General features: G+C 30.0%; 1 protein-coding gene across 1 annotated transcript in view; it reads right to left on the bottom strand.

Moving 5' to 3' along the window:
• Positions 1 to 14,030: 14,030 nt before the first annotated feature.
• LOC132932361 (zinc transporter ZIP11) overlaps positions 14,031 to 25,371 on the bottom strand; it is a 61,894-nt gene continuing 50,553 nt past the window's right edge. Inside the window, exon 8 of the mRNA XM_060998707.1 lies at positions 14,031 to 14,329. The gene's annotated coding sequence lies outside the window, so the exon portion shown is untranslated. The remainder of the gene's footprint in view (positions 14,330 to 25,371) is intronic.

Here is a 25,371-nt window from a genome sequence, read left to right as displayed (position 1 = left end):
ATCGGCGGCGCCCCCGATTCACACGGGAATCCGCGCGTACATAGCTTTTGTCCAGCAGGTGGCGGCGGCGACTGGTGGCGATGGTGGTGGTGGTGGTGGTGGTGGTGGTGGCTCCAGGGACATTCCTTTAATAATAATAATGTACGTCGTCGTCCGCGCGACGCGGAGGCGGCGCCGTTTAATTATTGTTATATTATACTATATTTATTATATTATTATTTATTATTGTATATTATATACACAATTTCGATCGAACGGGCGCGAGTTTTTCGTTTCGCGATCCGCCACGACAGCAATAAAAAATGCAGCCGTTGCCCCCTCGCGGAATACACGGAATCGTCTGAGGCGACCCCGCGACGCTATAAGCCCAATACGGGTTTTTGGTCAAGTACAATATGGGCACGATCACTATACAACGACGACCGCCGCCGCTGTTGTATTACCGTTTGGTTCTCACGCGTTTGATATATATATTTTCCTTTTTTTTACTTCCAAATACGTAGGTATCGCTTACGTGCTACATAATACAACACACATACGCGTATCACATATATATGTTAAATATGCTAAGACGGTAAACTGTTATGCGATTTTCGAGATTTATGCTCCACGCGAAATTCTAATTTTACAACCGCTGCAGTCGAAAGCATTAAATTTGATTGAAGTCGACATAACAAAATATTCTATACGTCCTATGATTTTATTTGAAAAGTATAGGTTTATCAATGATGACTGCCCATACGGAACGTGAATAATTATTTTCCGAAGGTAATATTGTTTTGCCTCGTGGTAGCTGCTTGGACGGATTCCCTCCAAAAGTTATTGGAGGGAAAACTCGAGTAAATGAATACCCGCCATAACTATTATATACCCTCGAATTCCCTCCAAAATTAATGGAGGGAACTCGTGCAGTCGTGCATCTCTACAAGGAACAGGTTATTATACATATTATCTCCGTATAGAGGATTCCCGCGCGTTCCGTAGGCATATTGTTATTTCAATATTTAATACTTAGGTATCCCGACATTTAACAATAACAACATACCATTTAAAATAAAACTAAAATTATGTAATGTTAAATATTTGCTAAGAAAATAAAGAAAATATCATTAAACAATAATAAACAAATTATAAATAAATACGTGTATAACACAATTATAACCTATTTATTTATATACTTCGATAAAAACCATAAATATTTAAATGTAATATTAAAACAAAAATATATAAGATTATAAAATATTTTATTAATAATAATTATGCATATCTTGACAAAAATCCTAGTAATATAATAAAATAAATAAGTAATAATAATTTTACTAAAATATTTAATATCTCATCACAATTATACACAGATATACGAATTATGATGTCATTTCGAATGGCAATTATGAATGTTATTTGTATTAATGCCTGTGGATGAAATTAAATTATTTATCAGACAATATTTTTCTTAACATATTTTAATTTAATATATTTCTTGTTCCTTTTTTAACTTAATATTTTTTATAAGGTCAACTATTACAGAAGTTGTTTTTAATTAGCTTTAAATTCATAGAAAAAAATAACACATAATGAAGAGGTTTCCACTGAAAGCGTATACTTCGTCGGTAAATTATATACTAAATGTGTAAAATATGCAACACATAAGCTGCAGATCACTTCAACACCATATTTTTAGCTTCCTTTAAGGATTATCTAGAATAGTTGAATATTTTTAAAATTCGAATGAAGAATATATTTTTATATTATGAATGCGTAAGTATTTACAGAATGGGGCTTTTGACATAAAGCTAAGGACTTTAGATTAAAATCTTCGAACTCAGTTGTGAGTATCGGAAATTTTGATTGTGCGTCATAGTTGGATATACTGTAAGATCAAATGGGTCTTAGCAAGATATCGTTTAAACAGCATTGTATATTTTGGTATAGGTGGTTTTATACATATTACTTATTGAGGTTAAGATCGAATGATAAAAGGTGGAGCCGATCATTGAATGAGCGTCCTCTATTTTTTAAATTAAGTCGTAAGTAATAAGTCGTTGATCGATGTACATTCCAAAGTAGCACACGCATTAGACATTGAATAGGGGTTGATTGTTGAGGAAGGTCTGCAGGTATACCCGCTGAGTGAGAATAAAGTACTATTATATTGTATTTTGTGAGAAATATAAAATATGTAGTAATAATTCTAGAACACACATATTACGTTTTAAACATTTTCGTTCTGTAAAAGAATACAAAATAATAATATTAATACTCATAATTACACTACGACTACTATATACTAAAAGTTAAAAGTGTTAAGTTCATTAATCGACGATTGGGTAGACTTTTTGTTGATTTTGATCGCATTCTATTGGATGTACAGGTTACTTATCAGAATTACCAATCAGAAGATTTTTTTCACTGTTTAAGATTTTCATCATTTTTTCAGTTATTTTTTATTATACTGATTACTGATTATAAACAAATAACCAAGTATCAGTATATAATATTTTCAAATACTTATAATAATAAATACACTATATAAAACACTTTTAAATAGCAATCCAACCTTATTCGACTGGCATAGTGGCATGTACATGTGCACCAAATATACTGCTATAATACGTTATCTAATACAAATAATACAATATATATATAGGTACATGAGCAATGGTGGTTATTACTCATATATACACATAGTTTATTTATTTTATGATAGACGTTTCCAAAATCTAATGAGACAACATTTAAAAACTTCGAACAAATATAATGGAAAAGTTTAAAATAACCGTATATATTATATAAATTTATACTAAAGCAATAACACACGAAATGTCATAATATAAGTACTAATATATACTGCGTAATAGTCGCGCGTGCAACAATACACAACACTTAATTTTATTTAACGCTTTTAAGGGGTTGCTTAAATTGATATTGTTACAAACAATGCACCATCACGAAGTGTCATACATATATAATATTATAATAATATTTATAATATATATTTAATTTTATGAAAAATTAGGGTATTTGTGACGTAGTTGTTGATAAATTAAAAATGTACGAGCACGTAGCAATTATTTATTTATATATTTCCAACAGATACCTATTTGTTTTTGAAACCTGCAAATATTGCATCTATATTATATAATATATTATTATACCTATTTAGTTTTACCTATATGCGACTGTGCGCAATGTTATTGATTTTATAGAATCTACAACTAAAACAAAACTAAATTTAATTTTCAATTTCAAAATAATAATTATTATATTCGTTGTGTTTCAATATTGTATTATGTTGGTAAATCATATATTATAATGACAATAATATGTATATATATATACACACACGTATCCACCATATTCATATAATATAAATTATGCTGGGTTTAACGCGTATATATAGATGAGGTACCTATATATATATATATACAATTTGCAATAAAGTTGTCAATCGCATAATTGTATATTATATATAATATTTAATATACATTTATACCATCGATTGCATTTTAACGTCATTATATTTATATATATATCTATACTTATATAAACTGGCGTCCGCACGTTTAACGCGTATGCGTATCACTCGGCACGCCCACTTTTCGACTGCAAATTACGTTTTTGAATTGTTCATCTTATATATTGGAGTACCATATATTACAACAGCCATGCGTATATTATTTATATTCATGCATTGTCCTGCATAATATGCAATAAGACACCGCTTTTTATTATATATTATATATATTAAATTTAAAATATCAATTAGGTATATATTATATATTCCCATCATCTATATATACCTGCAGCCGCTGCAGTGTCGCATCCATCTATACAAATTGTAATATATGTAATTTAGTAATAATGCCTGTACCTGCTGCTGTTATACATATATATATATATAGGTATCACACAAAACATAATTTATATAGGTGTGTATAATACCGACGTATATATATATATTATATAGACTATTGTTATACGCATAAACGGCGGTAATCCTAACTCTTTCGCAAATACTCTGCAACCTGGGAATTTATTCAAATTTATATATTTATACAAATATAGTCAATATATGTATCATGTGTGCAGAAAAAATATGACGTATCTACCTATAATAGTCATCGTATAAATGATCGCGATAAATTTCGGACACGCCTAACGATGACTGAAATATTTAAACTGCAGTGGCGGCGGACTTTATTACTGCAGCGAGAGCCGCCATCCGCGGGTGCAGCGAATACACACGCCAGTACGCCACTAATCGGGGGTGGTGTTTTTTAATTTTTTTTTTTCAAAATTCTCGTCGTCGCATTTTTTTGCATACATCAACCAATAGGTGTTTAGAGACATCACACACGGTTTCTCGTGGTTGTTTAATTCACACACATATAGGTACCTATATATCAGTCACCATCATCAACCTCTCGGCGCGTTTGCACATCAATATTGCAGCGCACGGGGCGACAACAATATGCGTGATTCGCGTTTATTTTATACGTCGTTGTTATTTCGATGGTGCAGACACTTTTCCGTGTATCTTTGTAAAATATAAATAACCATATCATTGTCCTCCCGTGTATATTATGTATAAAAACAAACAGCGAACTGTTTGACGACGACATTTTAATTGATATAATAATAATGATATTGCTGATGCAGTGTATTATATTACGTATATAGACTAGGTGAATGAGTAGAACGGACAAGTGAAGAAAAAAACAAAAATTTGCCTACACGAGATCGCAGCGAAAAGGACGAGAAAAAAATGTATTTCGGCGGCGGTGCGGATTTCGCGAAAGACGTCCATTTTGTTAGTCGCGCGTGGCCGGTGACGTCACGGCGCGCATTCACCAACCTACACAGGGCCCCAACGTTGGCCGCGCCACCGCTATCTTGGCGACGGCTGCACACACACACGCGCGCACACACGCACACACACACGTACACATACACACACGTGTGTGCGCGCGCGCACAATAATATATATACATAAATATATTATATTTTATAATACGTATATATGACGGGACAAGCAGTGCTGCCTCGTTTCGCACGTTATTATCGCGTGCGTGCGAGTTTAAAAAAAAAAATTCAACGATAAAGAAAATTAACAATACAATAACGGATCGGGCAGATACATATAATATACGTATCGTATATTTTATTATTATCGTATAAAATGTATTGTGACGAAAACGAATAATATAGCTATATGCACGCATGCGTATTACGAATAAAATGTGATAGCTAATATACATTATTTATTAAAATTTAAAACATAAAAAAACAATACCGTCACCTGCACACATGATTACATATAGGCAGACTGTACAGAATCGGAAAAAATATACGCGGTCGCAGGCCGTCAGACGGGCCGGTGTGTATATATATAGAGGTACCTATATATACTTACCCAAACCTATTAGAAAAACGTGGAAAACGCCAAAATACGGTGCCCGTCGCTGCGCCGAGGGTTGAATTATTCTTGGATATTATATATTTTATTACGGATGGGTAGGAGTCGGGAGAGGTATATTACATCAGAGATATTATTAGGTATATATGTTATATATCGTCGTCACCGTCGCCGCCGCCGCCGCCGACACGGACACCGCACACGTCGGACTGCCGCACGGTGTTGCGAAAACGATGCCATAAACTATAAAACCCATCGTATATATATACGGCCGCAACGTGTGTATAATATAATATATATTATATTACGTGTGGACGGAAATTATCGGTCGGTATGCGACTCGTCTCGAAAGACGGCGACCCGCGCCATGGCAAAACTATATAAGTTCACCTATACAGAGCCCCCGGGCCCGCCGGACTCCTAAATCGTGCCCCTGGAGTCGTGAACCTCGCGCCAGCCGTTCGCGAAAAAAAAGTACAATAATGAACGGAAAAAAAAAATTCCCCGAAAATATATAATAATAATATAATATACGCGACGAGTGTTCCGAAAAAAAATACATACAGCACATATATTATATTATTATATAAGTATAACGTATATAGCGCGATTCCTGTTTTGCACGCGTGCGTTTAAAATAAACGCGGCTTGTGCACAATTATTATTATACATTTATATATATATATATATGTGACGAACACTGGCAATGCTATCGATGTATAGGTACACGACAAAACGTCGATATTTTCGAAATCGTTGCAAACACTATAGAACATTATAGAATATATACAAATCGCATATATACACCACGACACGATGCGTATATATAGGTACATATAGGTAGGTGTATCTATGATAATATATTGATAGTCATTATTGCGTTTTTATAGATGTCGAGACTAATAACGGCAATGTACGGTATAGTGTGTAGGTTAGTAACTAATAATAATATAATAATATAAAATATTACAATTGTTTATACCTATTATTTTGTATAATATAAAAATATATTTGCCTACGAGAGAGAAAAAAATAGAAACGGTTTGGCGGTGACACGGACCAACCACAATAATGTAGGTATGTATGTATGTGCATATAGTATACATGCGTATATAACAATAATGTACCCAATACATTCGAAGTCGCAGCATAAAATCATTGTGAACGGTGTATTTTTCAAGGTTTCCACACCGCAGGAAAACGGTATAACACTATATTATTGCGGTCTACTGGTGCTGCTATCTGACGGTATATCGCAAGTTATGGTCGAACCCGGTTTGCGGTACGTTTATTGCAATGCCATGGTATTACAGGTACATGTATTCATATACACCTATATGGTCGTGCCTACTGGAGTGGATTCGTGAAATGGTGCGTTTCCAAAAACACGCGCCCGCAGCAGAACAAAATATAATGTTGGGCGAGTTATTGCAGACATGGAACTATATATATGTAGGTCACGGCCCACGGGGCCACCGACGCTGATTGAAATGTGCTTTTAGTATATATTATTTTTATTAGGTACGCTGTACCTAAATATATGTTTTCTAAATAATCAAAAATGATAATATTATTGTTATGCTGCGAATATAAAGCAATTTAATTTATTGATTTTTTTCAAAACCATATGTTAAGTTCACTTACATAAATAATATTATATGCTATCGAATATCCATACAACCCGCCAAGAAATAACGAAAAAGTATAAAATATGGCGCTACAAATGTGTATCTCAGTTTTAGACTTTTAGTGAACCTATATATAGGTTTACAAGTAAATCGGTGTCGTTGAAGTATACCTCGCTTTGTTGATGAACTATAATTCAACTGAGATGACCTATCGTCTATTGACTATATTGTGAATTGGATATAGTACTTGGACACTTGGTATATTTTAAAACGTGGTTCAAACTACTTTCTAAACTTTTCTAATATCTCTGAGAACAATTTCTGAAAGTTTATTTGTCAAAATCAAGCAAGTAGTTTTTAAGTATATATAAGCTATATAAGATCTGTGTCCAATGGGCAAAGATAATCCAAAGTATAAAAAAAATTCTATTTTCGTGACGCAAAATAAAATTTAACCAATATAGGTTGAAAAACAAAACTATAAACACTCATCTCAGAGTTTCAAGGAATATGTGTAAAAAATTTGGTGCCAATTGTATAAGTATTAATACCGGAAATATATACAAATAACGCACAATAATTTTTATATAAAGAGTAATAATAAATATATAATAGGTATAGTGATATCCATTACAATCAACTGTATATCATAAAAATGTGTTATTATTTTTTTTTTACAAATAATAGTTTTTATAAGATCTATTGCTGTTTTACATCTGTACACAATATATTTGATGCACAAAATATAATAATTATAAACTGTTTGAATCCCGCGGTATTTAGTCCCAAGGCCCGGAAGCGGTAGGGTTTTGGGGTTCAAACCCTCTCACCACCATTGTTCATTTTTTATGAGTATAAATTATTTTACCACATAATTTTTTATGTATATACATATAAGTAGGTATATAAAAATACATATATATATAAAGTTACCTACATATACACCTGCGCAATAATGTATTATGTATTTATATATATTATAATAGTATGGAATGTTAATGTTAATAACTTTTTCTGTCTGAACCTCTCCCACCGTCCCCCTCCCCCGAATCTTTACGAAATCCTGCAGCGCACGTGCCTGTTTCGTCTGTTTCTTTTATTTTTGAAAACAAAATTCAGAAATTAATAATAGGTTATTATTAATAGCGAATAATCATACTTCATAATATGAGGTTGAAATACATCGCTAGACGTAATTGATAAAATTGTTGAGAACTGCGGGGAATCGTATATTTAATCTTACCTATAATTACCTATACATTTATTTCAATAACTTTCATCTGTTACAATAAACTATAATATAATATGCGTTTAAATTGATATGTAATATATCGGTTATTGATACAACTATAAGCACCTATATAGAGACATAGAGTATAGATACGAATGCATACGATACAATATTATAACTTCAAACATTGAGAAATACAAATTAAATCATTTATTCACAATTATTTGTTGAACAATAAAAATAATTTATAATGTTAATTTCTGGTCAGTTTTGAATTTATGTTATAGAACTTACGAGTAATCCAATTTTATATTATTAGATTATTTATTTCTATAAATTGATGCTGTGTAACTGTATGTACGAGGTTACATAGCTAACCCCTAATATTTATAAATAGTTTAAAGAAATAATGTATTTATCGATTATTTCACAAATTTTTGACATTTTTCTTAAAATATAATAATTATGTTATTATTTCAAGAATAAAATGTATTTAAAAAAAAGTTTTAGCTGAACTTTAAAATATAAAAAAAATAATTACAGAACAATTAATAATAAGAACTACACTATAAAATGTATCTACATTATTGTTGTGCGCCTATAAGCGTCCTAAGACTGAAATTAAACAATACATTTTTTTTTGCAGCGTAATCCGTAAACACCATAATATATGTGTTTTATTCTACTGACAATAGATACCGTTATGCATCAAAAACGAATGAAAAATTTGAAATTTAGTGTATTTGTAGTTCATTGTTGACTAGATAATAATATTAATTAAATGGTTCATTTTATTTCTCTTGTTATTAGTAAACAAGTTGAACAGTACTTAATTTTAAAATTAAAATTAAAGTATTCTGTAGAGACGTTCATTAAACATATTGGCTCTCATGTCTATTGCGAGATAATTCCTGCACAATCCACAGCACAAACGTAATACAATATAGTTAAACCGTTCCTGTTCTCCTTATATGGGTGCCGGCTTGCACTAACGAGCAACAGCGTATACAATAATACTGCAATAGGTATATTGATAATAACAACAACAATAATAATAATAATTATATTATAAAAACGTATATCTTTCGGTTTTCCGCACATCATATACAATGGTCACGTGCCCTAGGTCGTGGACAACGGTGACGGTGAACCCTCTCCAGTAGGCGTCTACTAGGCGTGCGCTATATATACATACATATGTATACTACACCGAAAAGTGGAAAAATCGATTGCTCAGTCTTTCCTGTGCGGAAACCCTTCCAGTCGCCCATTCGCCACCCACGTGTAATTGTTCTGATGACCGAATTTATAGGAATGTTTTTCTATATTATACTTACACTTGTATAAATATCAGTATATCGTCGCACGCAGATACGCACACATATCAAACTACTGCCGCTAAAGTTTCGATTATGTAATATATTATAATAAATACGGTCTGTTTTATGTGTAGTGGTGATGAGGTTGATGATTTTGATGGAATCAATTATCGTGTTTCAAAATGTGTTGAAAAAACTTTTTATACTCAATTCTGCCATCACTGCAGAAACGCATACGTCTCCAATTTATAATGATATATATAATATACAATATGCATAGACGCAAGTTATACGCTATTGTATAGTATAGGCATCTTCAGTTCGCTGTTCCCTACCTACCTACATGTACCGACGACAGTCATATAAAAAATTTGTTTTGCATTAATTCAGCCATCGTAAATATTTATATCGATCAATACGCTAGTGCAGTTAGACCTGCAGTCATACAGTTGGTGAATTCAATAAATTTACAAGATAAATGAGCCGAAAAAGTACTACGCGTTTCGTCTTTTACTATATAAATTATTATTATAGAATATAGATGTTTAAAGGGTTAGGTTAAGGTTAACAACAAATTTTTCGTTATTTCAACTTTTCTATCCATCAATTCAAAATAATAAGAATATATGATATAGATACAAAAATAAATAAATACAATATAAGTAAAAAATAATAATAATATTAAGTATAATTTCAATTATCATTTTATAAAATCTTTCATAAAACCATGATAAGTACCTTATAATATAAGGCTGGCGGTATTAGTATATTACCGGTATCTTATACGGTATTACTGGTTATACGATATTTTTGGTAATTACCGAAAATACCGTACCTATAGGTAATTGCCGGATCACGGTGAATTTATGTGTTTCCAAGTTTCCAGTCTATAGGAAAATTTAATTTTAACATCTATTATAAAAATCATGTTTGTAATTATTCATTATTGTTTTAAATAAATTTAGGTACCTACCCATACGGTATTTTCGGTATAATTATATCGAATCACGGTATACCGGTTTACCGAAAATACCGGCAGCTCTACCACAGAATAGATTAACTCTACCTTATATACAAGTTTATAAATCCCTTTTTTTACAATAAATTCACTTCTCCGATTATTGGTACAAGCCAATGCCACAATTTGCTTAGATTTTATCCAAACACAAATGGGCCTAATGACTTAAATAGACACTAACTATATTCCAAGTAAACGAATACAAGCATTTTAAATTCGTATTTGATATAGGTACCAAATACATTATATATATATATATATATATATATGCGAATATTATACATATATAATGATGTAATTTAGTATACCATGCTAATATATTTAAAGAAATAGGGTCTGACTGCACGTTTTATTTTAATCATATAATTATGAAATTATTGTGTCATATGTGTATAAGATCAGTTATTTTGTTTAGTAAGATGTATAATCAATCAAAATTATGTACTCGTCATTGCTTTGACATTTAAACGCGGGAATATAATTTTTAAAAAACCTGCGTACCTAATATGTTATATAGAAAATAACACATATACATGAGGTGTAGGTATGTATATTGGCATATTGTATATTACACATGCCGATATTGTCTTGGACCAAATACAACTAATATCTAAGCATAACATTTTAATTTTAGAAAAAACTTTATTATCTCACTATTCCCACTGCAGTTATGAATTAATTGTTATTTAAGTTAGTGGTTTAAAGATTCTTTAATAAATTATCGTATTTATTAAAGTGGAATAAATATACCTAAAAATAAGTACTATAATCCATCTTGAACTATATATACAATATAATATAGACTATATAAACTGCATGTTATTGGTAAGTAATATGTATTAAAGCTTACAATAAATTAATGAATGGAGTGTATGGTTTCTTATATTACAATATTATTATAGTCCTGCAGTTTTTATAATTCCATGTAATATAGGTTCTTATGTAGGTATTTTATTTAAGCAGCATTTTAGAAATCAATAAATAAGCTGCATATAATATTATTCTATACGTTATAGTGATTCGCCAAGCATGATGCTTACCCACTAGTTAATTATACATTTAATAACACATTCTTTAACAATGAATTTATTCAAATTCTGATTCCTATAGTTTTTAAGAATATTTTAACATACTTAGATTTTTTAAACCATTTAAAAACTATATGTCATTGGTAGGCAAACTTAATTTTTTTTTAAATTAAATCAACCTTTTACTAAATATAGTATAGTCCTTAAGAATATTTTTACAAAAATATATAAAATAGATAGATGTAATATTTTATATTTACATTTTTTAAAACTTGAATTGATTAATATTTTATAACTTACAATAATATTTAAATTATCATAGCCTCAAAAATTCATATTTTTCAAACCTATTATCATTTGGGCCTATTATCCTCATAAAATATGTATGTTCATAAAATATGTTTGAAACTTCTAGCATTCGATGCATAAACATTCACAAGAAGATAAACTGGCCACTGCCCATAACGATTAAAAGAAAAAATGGCAATTTGCATTTAAAAAAAAAATTGATATCACCTTCACAAGCCACACCTTAAATAGTTTAAATCAAAACATTAGAAAATATAAATTTATATACTTAAAAATTCCAAAAATTAGAATTTAAAATTTAAATAAAGTTTTTATTAAAGGAAAAATGGGAGTGAAAAAATGCTGAACAGTGAGTATACTCGGTGAATCAACCTGTATACCTATTATTATCAATGATTAACGAGCGAAACGAGATTGGACTTACACAGACAATGCATAATATAATAGCAGGCGTTGGTGAATATAAATATACATAATAATACATGCAATATATGTTCATCACCATGAATTTTTTTCTTTCAGTTTTTGACATTTTATCAACTATAGAGATGGGTTACAGTAATGAGTTATTAAAGTAAACATATTATATAGTAGAAATAGTGACGTATGATATATTATACAATATAATATACATATACTTATGCATACTAACAAATCACACATTTGAATTTTGATGTTCGCTATTCAATGAATGAGAGTTCAAAGTATGAAACGTTAATGATCTTGTTGATCTAAACACTAACATTTAAAGTAGTTATTTATGTGGTGATATTTGCTGTCATTGATACAATTTAATGGAATTTAAAGAATTGTAAGTATTTGACTTGTCGGAGGAGATTACCATTATATATCACTGCTATCACACCCATTTGTGTCTATCTTATTATTCTTGTTAGCTATTATAATATATACCCATGGTACTATATCAACTATTTTATTTAAATAAGGATATTATGGTTTGGTTAATGTGTGTATATTAAATTTCATATAAACACGGTACTTCATTACAAATATTTAGATAATCAATGTCAAATTAATGAATTCCAAATTATTGTGTCTTTGATATTCTTTTTATACCAAATAAATTTAACATTATTCCTATCGTTTATCGTTAAGAAAATTAAAATAAATAGTTATTAATGATGTACAACCTGTAATTAGATAGTAGGTATATCATAAATATTATATGTATATACTTGTCATATTGTATTAATACAATTGTTTGCAACTTTGCAAGTATAATATTATATATTTTGTGATAATGTCATGAAATTGTTTATTATTGCTTGCATATATTTAAACACTTAATACACTAATACTAATAATAAAATATTAGTCCTATTCTATATTGTTAAAATGTATGACTAGATGAGTATACCTAATTAATAATGTTCCTTATATAGATTCTGCTGTACCTATTGGTACCCAATAATGGAAACCAACCACATGAACAAATAATATAATTGTAATTTGTATCATGCTAAAAGTAATAAATATGTATAATATGTTTTAAAAGAAATTGCTATAACCTTTATGAATTTATAATTCTACGTACCTACTTCTGTTCTCTACCACTACAGTGGTTTAGGTTATGGCGTGGATTTAGTGAGGGAGGAGCGATCGGGGCGACCAACCATTGGCTGTGTTTTATTATAATTGATTGATGATTTTATATTATCATATACATTATTTGCATTATCTTCAATAAAACAAAATTAATAACGTTTATGACTGTTGTCCAAATTAAAAAAATATATAATTTCGATCCACTTCAGTTCACTTATTATTTCAATATATATATACGATATACCACATACGCATCAGCCATTATTATTAAAATATAGAATCGAAGAAATTCAGATGATATAATCATTACATTTTTTGAATTTGTATTAATTATATATTATACATTTATACAGGAAAAATAGTAAATAGAAAATAATATTACTTTTCATGTACATTTTATCGCTTTTTTAGTTGTAGTATTAAATATTATTTATAGGTACATTTATATTATACCAAAATAATTCCTATTAAACTGTTGGCCATTACTGTTTAAAATATTAAATAAATTTATTCCATTTACTTGATATAATATAATAGTTTATTTGTTAAAAAAACTATACTTATAGTGTATATATACAGATTATTATATTACCTTTTTAATTATTAATAACGATAAACTGTTTACCTAAGAATAAACATGATAAAAATTGATGCTTGCTTACGGTTTTTCACAGTTTTTGTATGATTTTTTTTGGAATATTTCTCAAATACTTCTCGGAATATTGACCAATTACGGACCCTGGTTATCGTCCACGATAAGAGAGTTGTAGCACAAATGTTTTTGAGTTTCATTGCTATTCCAAATAAATGTCTTCTAAAAAAATAAAAAATCATAAATTATTAAATAGTCAATAACTATATTTTTGATGAGAATCAAATAAATGATAATAAATATTAATACATAAAATTAAAATAATTATAAAATAATTAAATTAAAACATAATGTATACCTAATTAATTCAAAAATTAAATTAAATGAAAATAATGTTTAAGGGATTTAAAATAATTGTTAAACTGTAACTGTGATAATATAATACGCATAGTCGTCAGTTCGTCACTAAACAATCGATGTTTATTCAAATGTATAATATTAATTTAATTAACAACAAATTATGTACATTCCACAATGTATTTTACACCTTAAATATTCTCACGAGTAATTTATTCAAATTTTAGTATATTAAAATTAGACAACCATCAAATTTGACATTTAATTAACTTTTATAGATACTATAATAGTGTTTTGCGAAGAATTTGCTTACTATTTTATGAAAATAAATGGTCAAAATGTAATGGAAAAGGGCTGTATAAAATTTAAATAGTCGTATAACTTGTATAAACCATCGAATCAACCATGTATTATATTAAGATAAATCTATGTTTATTAATTGAAAATAAATACATATTCATAAAACACTGAATACTATTAGTAAATATTATTATTATTTAAAAATGTTTAAGTAGATTCTACGCATTATTATATACATAAGTACATAACACGTAATATATATAGGTTTCCAAGGACAACCAAAGTAGATTTTTTTATTTTCTCACTATAATGCTTGGTTTATTTTTAGTTATAACACCAACATATTTTATGGACCCACTCGCAATATAAGCCCACCATCATACTGTATGAGTATGGCGGTCCTACAAAACGTCTGGTTCTACTAAATTGCAAACATATAGACTCTGCGGAGAAAATGTTAACGAGCTCTATTTTGAAACCAGAAAATGTTACTACTTAAAACGAAATTCTTTCTTCGATAACTTATAATTCTAAAATAAATAAACAAATTGAATACACTGCATATTATATTATAATTTAAATTATAATGCACGCACGACACCACCGCGCGGTCGATAAGTGATTATAATAACCATGTATATTGTATATAATAAATATAACTACGTATATAAATGTTAAGTAGAAAACACAATATATATTGTTAGATTCTGGATACACAACAATAATATATTTTTATTTGTAAAAATGATATAATTTTATTTTTTAATGTTAAAACCCAATAAGCCCTTTGATATAATATAGGTATAAGAATGTGCCACTACCTACTTGCTCTAGAAAAGACAGAAAAGACGGCGTAAAAAAATGAAAATTCCATCAAACCAATGATTAGTGAGAGATCTGTCATTAGCTGGGGACAGGTTGTTTGAGGTGTTTATAAAGGAAATTATCAGTTTCCGCCAATTTACCTGTTAGCTCAATTAATAATATCAATCTTTTTCTTCTATTTTTTGAATAATATTCAATATAAATAATTTCGAGTATGGAAATATTGAATAAAATCATTTTAATAAATTTAGCCATAAAAATTGCACAGAATTATGAATTGCAATTTTGTAATCAATTGTTACACATTATTTAGCAATTAATACAAAGTTATGTTAATCATCAATAGGTAATAATGGATAAATAAGCATAACAATCATTTTTAGATTCATGTTCGTGTTTTTTAATTTTTAAAGAATTTTAGACATTTTGAATACGAAAAAGTTCTACCAATGTACATTATTTCAAAATTTTATACTTTTAAAGAAAATATAAATTTGCTTTAACAAAAAAATAATTGTAATAGGATTTAGATAATTTATAATAATATTAAAGAAGTTTTTTTTTTTTTTTTTAGAAATATAAAAAAAAAGTATACAATCTGTATGCAAATATAATACAGTATAAGTAATTTTGTGGATAATTTAATTTTAGAAGTTACAAGTCTTAGAAAATCAACAATATCGTGTAACTCAAAAATACCAATTAAGTTCTTTAGTAAAGTCTGCAGTCTGGTTCGGTATATAGACTTTCGATGATGGGAGAAATATCCCTTTTCGAGTATGAATTGTTGGTATTTAGCCAATAATACAAATATGAGTTAAGACTCCGGCATCCTTGTGTGATACAATCATAGACAAAAGCTTTTTGTTAAAATGAATTGACAATAATATTAAAATAACACAAGTAGTTAAGACATTTGAACACAATTCGCAAGGTATTTTATAGTTTTCATATTTTAAAGTGACTTTTTGTAAACTTCTAGCAGTCCTAACGCTATTAATTTCGTTATTTTTTATTTACCTTTTGCATGGATTTTATTGATGACTCTCAAATTTACTTTTTCCTCTTTAGATTGTTGGACCATACGTTTTTCAAAACAGAGGCGCTTTAGCGATGCTGTTCACCACACCACTCTTTCCAGCTGTTAGTTAGAGCCAGAGCCGCGTTTAACAGGGGTCTAGGGGGGGAATTGTCCCAGGGTGGCAAATTTTTGAATTGTAATTTTCTTAAGAGCGGCAACAGAGCTTAACGCGGCACTGGTTAGAGCACTGTATTTGACGAATATAATACATTGAAATTAATGGCATTTTTTTGTCGAAAACCAAGGACGACTTAATAATGTCTTAATTTGATGCAATTTTGAAATTTCTAATTTCTGAGAAGTCTATGTAGTATGTTTATTCAAAATATATTTACTCAAAAGATTATGAAAATGTCTATTTTATTCGAGCAAGGAAATTTGAGGTATTGGAAATCAAAATTCTTCAATTTTTACGTGGATCGGTTATTTATGTGTTGTAGGGTTGGAATTAATACCTACATAGAAAACTGTAACGTGTGCTACAATATGAATTATGTACAATGTTGAGAAAACGTTTTGTGCTACAAGAGAAGAAATTGCTAGCGACCTTCCCTGAAATGGCAGAGCACATCATCAACGTGGCACGTGATAATATAATATAATATATTATGTTATAAATAAAAATATTGTAATAATAATATGCCGCCACAGAAACATAAGCCATGACACGACTTGTTTTTATTTTCCGCGTTATCTGCAGATTCTTCAAGGTTGTGCTGCATGCGCGCTCCGCCGGTTCGTGGCAGTTCAATATTATTATTATTATAGCGCATATACGTCTATGATATACACAATATTATATGTATCATTAATATTATATAATAGTGTTTCCCGGAACGGCCGGAACTATAAAAATCATGGGTATGTCAGTGCGGCCGTTATCACGACAACGGAAATGACGTCATGTTCGAATAACTCCCGCGGGGGGCCAAAAGGCCGCACACATTGTACCGCCGCCGTCATTCAGGTCGTCGAAATATTATATTAAACATATTATAATAAAATGTAACAACATTATAAAAACACATTCGGCACACGTTTTGTACAAGCGATCGGGAACACGCTGCATATGCTTTACAATAATAATAATATTAAAATAAACTAGCCGTTCTTTTTCCAAAAATCAATAGAAATACTTAAATACATAAAACAATGCTATATATATGTTATTATAATATGTATTTGTATTATACCTAAATAGTAAATTGTATAATATAATATTGGTCTTTCCTACATGTGTATACGTCTATAAAATAAAGGTACGCATCAAAATCCCTGACGAAATGATATAATTATTTAATCTATTATTTCATTGTAAAAGGTGATTCGAATGCGAGTCTTCCTTCAAGCCATTCATCGCCTGTACTATAATTCTTTCTTCAAATTTAAGTATTGTGGGTAATGTATAGAATATAGTAAATCAATAATAAACACAGGGCCGGATTTAGGGGAGAGCAATCGAGGCGACAGCCCCGGGGCCTCCACAATAGTGACTTCGGAAAAAAAATCCGTTTGTTCACACTTAAATGTAATTTCTTGTTTCCGATTATAATTATATATATGTTTGTTAAATACTAATAAAAGAAAAAGAAGAATCTACTTTGAAAAAAAAATTGTTTATATATATATACATTTTTTAATTATAGATGAATAAAAAATGAACAAAACATTGTAAGTACTATAAATCTGCATAGGAAATTCAAACAGTCGCAGATCTTAGTAAATTCTGATTAGTGATGTTCAAATTCAGAAATTTGAATTTTTAGTGATTTTTCAAAGGAAATTTCTTAAATTTAATTATATTAAAACGAAACCTAAAATGGTATACAATAGACCTTTGTCTCTTTTGACAATATATAACGATAGAATGGCATATTTTATAAACTATACAGAATAATTACTATATTTTAGAAATTGTATTTTACATTTAATTACAAATCTCTCTCATTCGTTTGGTTTTATACATTATGATCCGTCTATACGTGTTAATACGAATGTAATCGGTAAACTTAGATTCCACCGTATTCCATATGATAAAAAAAACACATTAAAACGTTGTCGTTACAGAATAAATACAACTTTTTAACCGGGCTTATTATAGACGCACGTATGTTTTTTTACGATAAACGGATCATCCACGTCAAAAAATTGAATTCCCGAACATTTCATCCCTGGAAATATCGAAAGAAGACAGGACATTTGGTACCCATGAAGTATTATATAGCCCCCTATCATGGGACGTTTGGGGCATTCGGCGTATTTTGATTAAAGAACGTTTGATCTGCGATTTTTAAAACATAATTTTGTATTAATTTTTATTTTAATAATACACATTATATAAAGTTTTGGAATCAACTCAATTTTTATTATAACATAGATAATTTAATATATGGCTTACAAACTCCTGGGGCCATATATCCTATCTAAATATTTTCCGGAGAAAAACGTCCTAGATTCGGTTTCTAATTTCTATATATAGCGCAGTGAAAACGTCGGCTTGAGAGTCGCTTGCACCGTCGCCACAACAAACGACAAAGGTTGTGATGTACATTATATATTATTATATAGGCGTTGTAGACACAATAATATATAGCCAAGTCATATATTATGATGTGAACAAAATTCCGCCTCCTCGCGCTGAAAACCAAAATAACGTCGCCGGACATTCTAAATAGCTGGACGCGCGAAAAACCGTTCGACAATAATTATTTTACAAATTCGGCGGGTTCGAGCGGCGGCGCGCATCGATTCAAATTGTCCCGAACACCTGACGCACGTCGTTTACATCTCGAAAATGTAGGCATATACTTCGGCGGCGACTCGCATAATATAATAACCTACACGTAAAACGCACACACGCCGTTTATTATATTATTTGTATATATTATTATGCACATCAAAAGAGAATATTACGTTACGCGCATACAATATGAAAACGTATAATATTATTATGTGGCTGCAACGGCAGCGGACACGACACACGCGCCAAACCTCGTGCGCGCCGAGAACCGCTGTTTCCGCGCAGTGGCAGATGGTATATATATATATGATTATTATGCATGCACGTGTGTATATGTGTGTACGCGTGACCTGCAAGTGGCGGGGCTGCAGCAGTGTCAAGGTGGTAATATTATAAGTTGCACCTTGTGAGATGACGATAATAATGTGATATGCGCCTCCGACTGCTGTGTTGCGATGCAGCAGTGTCACGACGGCCGTGCAGAAGAAAACGCCGGGAAAAGACCCTGCTCGGGATCTTGGGGTGTGTGCGTGTGTGTCTGGCGGTGGAGAAGGGGGGTAAGAGTGAATGAAAAGAAAAAATAATACGCGTTTAACAATAATAATAAACTTAGGTACCTACCTATATACACATCGACTGTATTTAATAATATTATGTGTGTGTGTGAGAAGCAGCTGCCGAGCGCGCTTGCTGCCGCGTCTCACAATATATATAATATGATATAATATATAATAAGACAAACGGGCGGGCAGCTGTCCTCCGGACCTTTTTTTTTTTATTCTTTTCTTATACATGAACTCTGCACGCGCGCCCGTCGCCAACACTTTTATATACATTATACCTACACACATCTACCGGCAGTGGCGGCTTACACACATAGATGTATATACGCATGTATATAGGTACGCGCAAGAGAGAAATAATATAATTATTCGTATTTATGTACATATATACGTATACACATGGCTCGTGTATGCCCGCGTTTTCTGGTAATATATATAAGGTATAAGTATATATATACTGCAGCGTTTGCCGGGCGGCGCCCCCTTGTACATCCGCGCGCAGCTGTCGTCTTTTTCGGGTTATTTTTTCCCCGCCGCGATGACGAGCGGAGAAAAAAGAGCGCACGAAAGAAACCGCCGGGGTTCGGCAGCGCGTGCCCTCAGAATACATATTATTATTAAGTGTTTGATAAATACAACGAGAACCGGAACACCTCTGTATATAATATACGCAACGCCGTTACTGGTATAAGGGCAGACCGGTGAGCCGCCGCCGCCAGGTGCATTCCGCCGCGAGTTCACGCCTAGTGTATTTTTCTTTTCTCGTCCACACATCCGAGGGTTAACGTTTTTCTATCTTTCTCGATCGGTCGCGTCTTGTCACACGAGCGACTTTTTACTCACGATATGTTTCCGTAGAAATTCGATTTCTGTATACACAACCGATACCCTCTCGTATACGTATTTTATTTCTAAGTATACCCACGTACGTTCCAATTGTATTTTTCTGAACCTATACTTAGTATATTTTATAATTAACTATATATTACTTATGTACAGAGACACACATTATATAGGTCTATAAAGGGCATAGACATAAGCAAGTCTTCGGCAGTCTTGATAACAAGATATCGAGGATGAGGTCTAGCGGAAATATATACTTAACTCATTCTTCTGAAGTACCATAAATTTAATATCAATACATACAAAATCAAAATGGTTAAACGCTTAAACGAAATTATATTATTACATATTATAAAAGTTTTTTCCTTCAAAAAAAATTATTATGTAAGTTAAAGAAAATTATAATGAGGGACTTTGTAATACATTTTTAAAACATTTATAGGTGCAAGAAAAATTGTCAAATTAACTAAAATCGATAAAAAAATAAATCAAGTACAACATTTGAAATATATACCTAAAGCGAATAAAAGAATTAACATTTTTGGAAAATGATGTCTAGAAAATTTTGAGGCATTTTGTGAAAATTTCAAGTTTCTATAATTATTTTTTTTTGAATTACAATAAATAAAAATAAATACATATGACCCAATACCGTTAATATTCCTATTTTTTGTTAGTTTTTCTCAATTATTTAGAAAAGTTCTGGTATTCCCAATATTTGACCCCTTTTAATCCCTCTCTCCGCGGAAAAAAATATACAAGCTATTTTACTATTAAGTATGAGTAATGTGAGTTGTGAGGTTGTCCAATTTTGTCCACTTATAAAATAATGATCCTATTTTTTTACAATATCACATATAGGTAACCCGTTACTATATAGGTACTCGTAATACTCACTTATATTAGCCCTCATTACATGTTACTCTAGCACATGCACAATGACGATTTGACTATCCGATTGAACGTGAGATTTAAAATTTAATAAAAACGTATTTATGTATAACTAAAATTTTTGGAGAAAGCGTATCGAATTCATTTAGGTAATTCATAATTATTACGTTCGGTAGACTGTAATTCAATTTAAACATTTCACTTTTTGATTTTAGTTCACCACCGCGTAAGTTTCGTAGTATTAAAATACACCTCAACATCGGTATTTGGCACTCAAAGGAATTCTACACTCCTTTTCTGCAGAATACAATAACGTGCAGCGTTCATTCTATGTAAAAATAAATAATAAAACGTGTACGTATACGCGTATACGCATTATTGTATTAGTCTACAGTGGAAATATATACAGAGATACATAAATAATAATATATATAATTTATGATGATGTGTGTTGCAATGATGTGTTATTGTCGACCTAACACTTTTAGGGATTATACAGAAGTTTCATAGAGCACTCCTTTAAATTATAATTTGAGCACTGATTGTATTTTAGAGAGGTCGTATTTAAGTGTTTGTTGAAAAATCTATACTACAATCTAACTTCAATGAAATTGAAAAGGGATATTAGAAAATGGTGTATAAAAATAAAATATATAATACAATATCAACCAATATTGGGTAAACGGTAAACGATAATATTATTGTAATGTTTAAATTAAAATAATGATAATGAATATTATACATAACTTTTCTATCAATTATATTTATATTTTATTAAACCTATACATAGGGTAACTACGTAAGTACAACTGTACATACGTTCACAACAGTCTATTTTTTTTTCAAATTTTATGTCTTTAATTTCACATACGTTTAAGTGTTTAACCAAAAATAATTTATACAACTTAAAATATGTAATTATGGTTCGTCGAAATAAATTTTTATATTATGTTTGGTATATCATTTTATAATTACACCAAAATTGGGTATACTATAGTTTATTAGTTTCTGTAATACGTATATTATACGCACAATTCACAAATGCAATATACATAACCAGCTGTCTTACATTTTAAAGTTTAAATTAAAAATCCAAGAAAATATTATGTCGATTAAATTATTCAAAAATTGTATGTTTAATATTAATAAATTTGACGCACTAACATAAACTGGAATCAATAGATGTAAAATCAATTTATAAGCATGTATCATAAATTAAAAATTATATGCTTGAAATCGAGAATAAATGCTTTAACCATGATGATCATATGAGAGACCATATTAATATCACTGTGGTGTAAGAACTTAACATTTTTTTTTTTTTTTTTTAGAACATAAGTCAACTTATCAAATAAATTTCAAAATATTTAAATAAATTATAATAATGTATGATGATATACAATATTACACACATATATATATATATATATATAATATACATGCATCAATATATTATAGTCTAACACCAGAACAATATGTAATACATATAGATTCTATCTCTATATGTACTATTATTATAATCGTTCGAATATAATATTATACATTATTAAAGGTATGGCGTTTACGCTCCCGTGGAGAGAAGCCATAACAGAACACATAATATATAAGTGCCTAAAATGTAACATATACACCTGAATGCTCGAGCTGAGACTAAAAAGAACAACGCTGATTTTTAACAGTCAATTGGTTTTGTGGGTTTAATGAAATTATTACAGTCCATGATTATTATTTTATTATACACGCCGTACGCGTCCTACGCGCGTGTATTTAGGCATACTTTCAGCATTCCTTTATATCAGGTATATATTTGAGGTGTTTAATACGAGCGCTTTTTTTTATCCATTTAGTAGTATATACTCGTATAATAAGTAAATCATTAAGGTTTAATACGTTCGTAAAGCGAGAACATGCTAGATTATTATACTGTATAATCTATACACCGACTATACCTGTGTGGCTGTGTATTAAGTAGATACGCGAATTTTCAGAAATATTATATACATATGTGTAATTTTTATAAGTTAAACATTATATTTGAAATAATAAAAAAAAATAAAATGCTTAGAAGAGTAGAGTATTTTCTATAGATAAATTACAGATGATGAGTGTACTAAAATGTTGCGAGGTTCTTTCCTACTCTGCAGTTCATGACTCAATAACTATACTTTAAATATTTATAAGTCATTATTAATTTAATCGTGAGTTAATCATTCAAAATTCATTTATATTAAAATTTCCAGGAAAATTTTTTTTTATAAACATTGTTTTGAACCTAAATCAAATTATGTAAAGAAAATATTTCAACCGAAAACGTCGATACTTAAAAAAATACCATATATTTATAACTTTAAAATAATCACCCTATACTTATAATATAATAATATACGCAAGTGCGTAATACGTATAAACTGTTGTGTATTTTTATTGAAAAAATGATGAATTCTAATAAGCAACGCGTGCGCATATTATATTATAATATAATATACTTACATTATTTACTTACGTTGAATGAGAACATCGCATATTTTTAGAATATGTAACATGCATCACCATAGCTATCATAATTCATAGGTATATCTATATATATATACTGCGACGACGTGCAGACAATAGGAAAGACGCCGCGGATTCAAATACGTGTGCTACTCACTACTCAATCATCACAATTATTATTCTCTGCATACAGATTAGTGAGCGAGAACGACGCACACGTGTTTAATATTCTTGGCGTTACCGGTCGGCTTTTTCGACATTGCGACGGGGGAACCGATGATTCGATGCTTCCTAACATAATATAGAAACCTTACCTGTAGTGTACGGTGAAAAAAGTTCATCTGTGTCACATATTTTTTTGACGTTGTTTCTTATGAGCTACGGTCGATGACGACAATTACAAAATATAATTGAATATTATGTATACTACATAATTAATCACTATCAATGCATTGAATATAATAATAACAATATATTGCTTATATCGTTCTTCTCTTCTCCTCTAAGTGGTATATAAAGAAAGTAATCCAAATGAATACACTTCATCAGTGGGAGAAGGAATAGAAAAAACTGTCAACCAAACCTAACGAACCATTACAATATCTTAGTTTTTTTCGTCAACACCCCTAAAAAGTGTTACTTTTATCAACTGACTGCAGAATACGTTATAATACACGCATCACTCACTTAAATCCAATAAAGAAAAAAAGACACTCTTATTTTCATATGTTGTGGGATCGTTCTTGCAGTAAAACGCATTCTAACCGAATGCAGAATATACAACTATTAGGAGGGTTAATCTCCGATATCCTAATTAAAACATTAAACCTAGAACCTAACAACATTTCCAAATTCATCATATTCTAATCATATATTAAATGTAATACAAATCCACAAATCAATAAAACACAATAAGTCAATAACTAATATTACTAGTATTATTTAGTATTACGTTATTTAATATTTATATTTTTTTAAATAAATTATACAGTATACTGTGTATACTAGAAGTTTAGAAAATTCTAAATTTGTTATTGCTATTAACTGTATAATCTTTATATTTAAATATTAATGTAATATTACGTCCAATGGCCACAGATGCCGTGGACAGACTTTTAATAATAATAAAAAATAAAAAATACCTACTGAGTACTTATTTGTCTGATACATA

The sequence above is a fragment of the Rhopalosiphum padi genome, chromosome 1 (genome assembly GCF_020882245.1).
Source record: "Rhopalosiphum padi isolate XX-2018 chromosome 1, ASM2088224v1, whole genome shotgun sequence".
NCBI lineage: Eukaryota > Metazoa > Arthropoda > Insecta > Hemiptera > Aphididae > Rhopalosiphum > Rhopalosiphum padi.
This window is presented reverse-complemented; position numbering and strand designations above follow the sequence as displayed.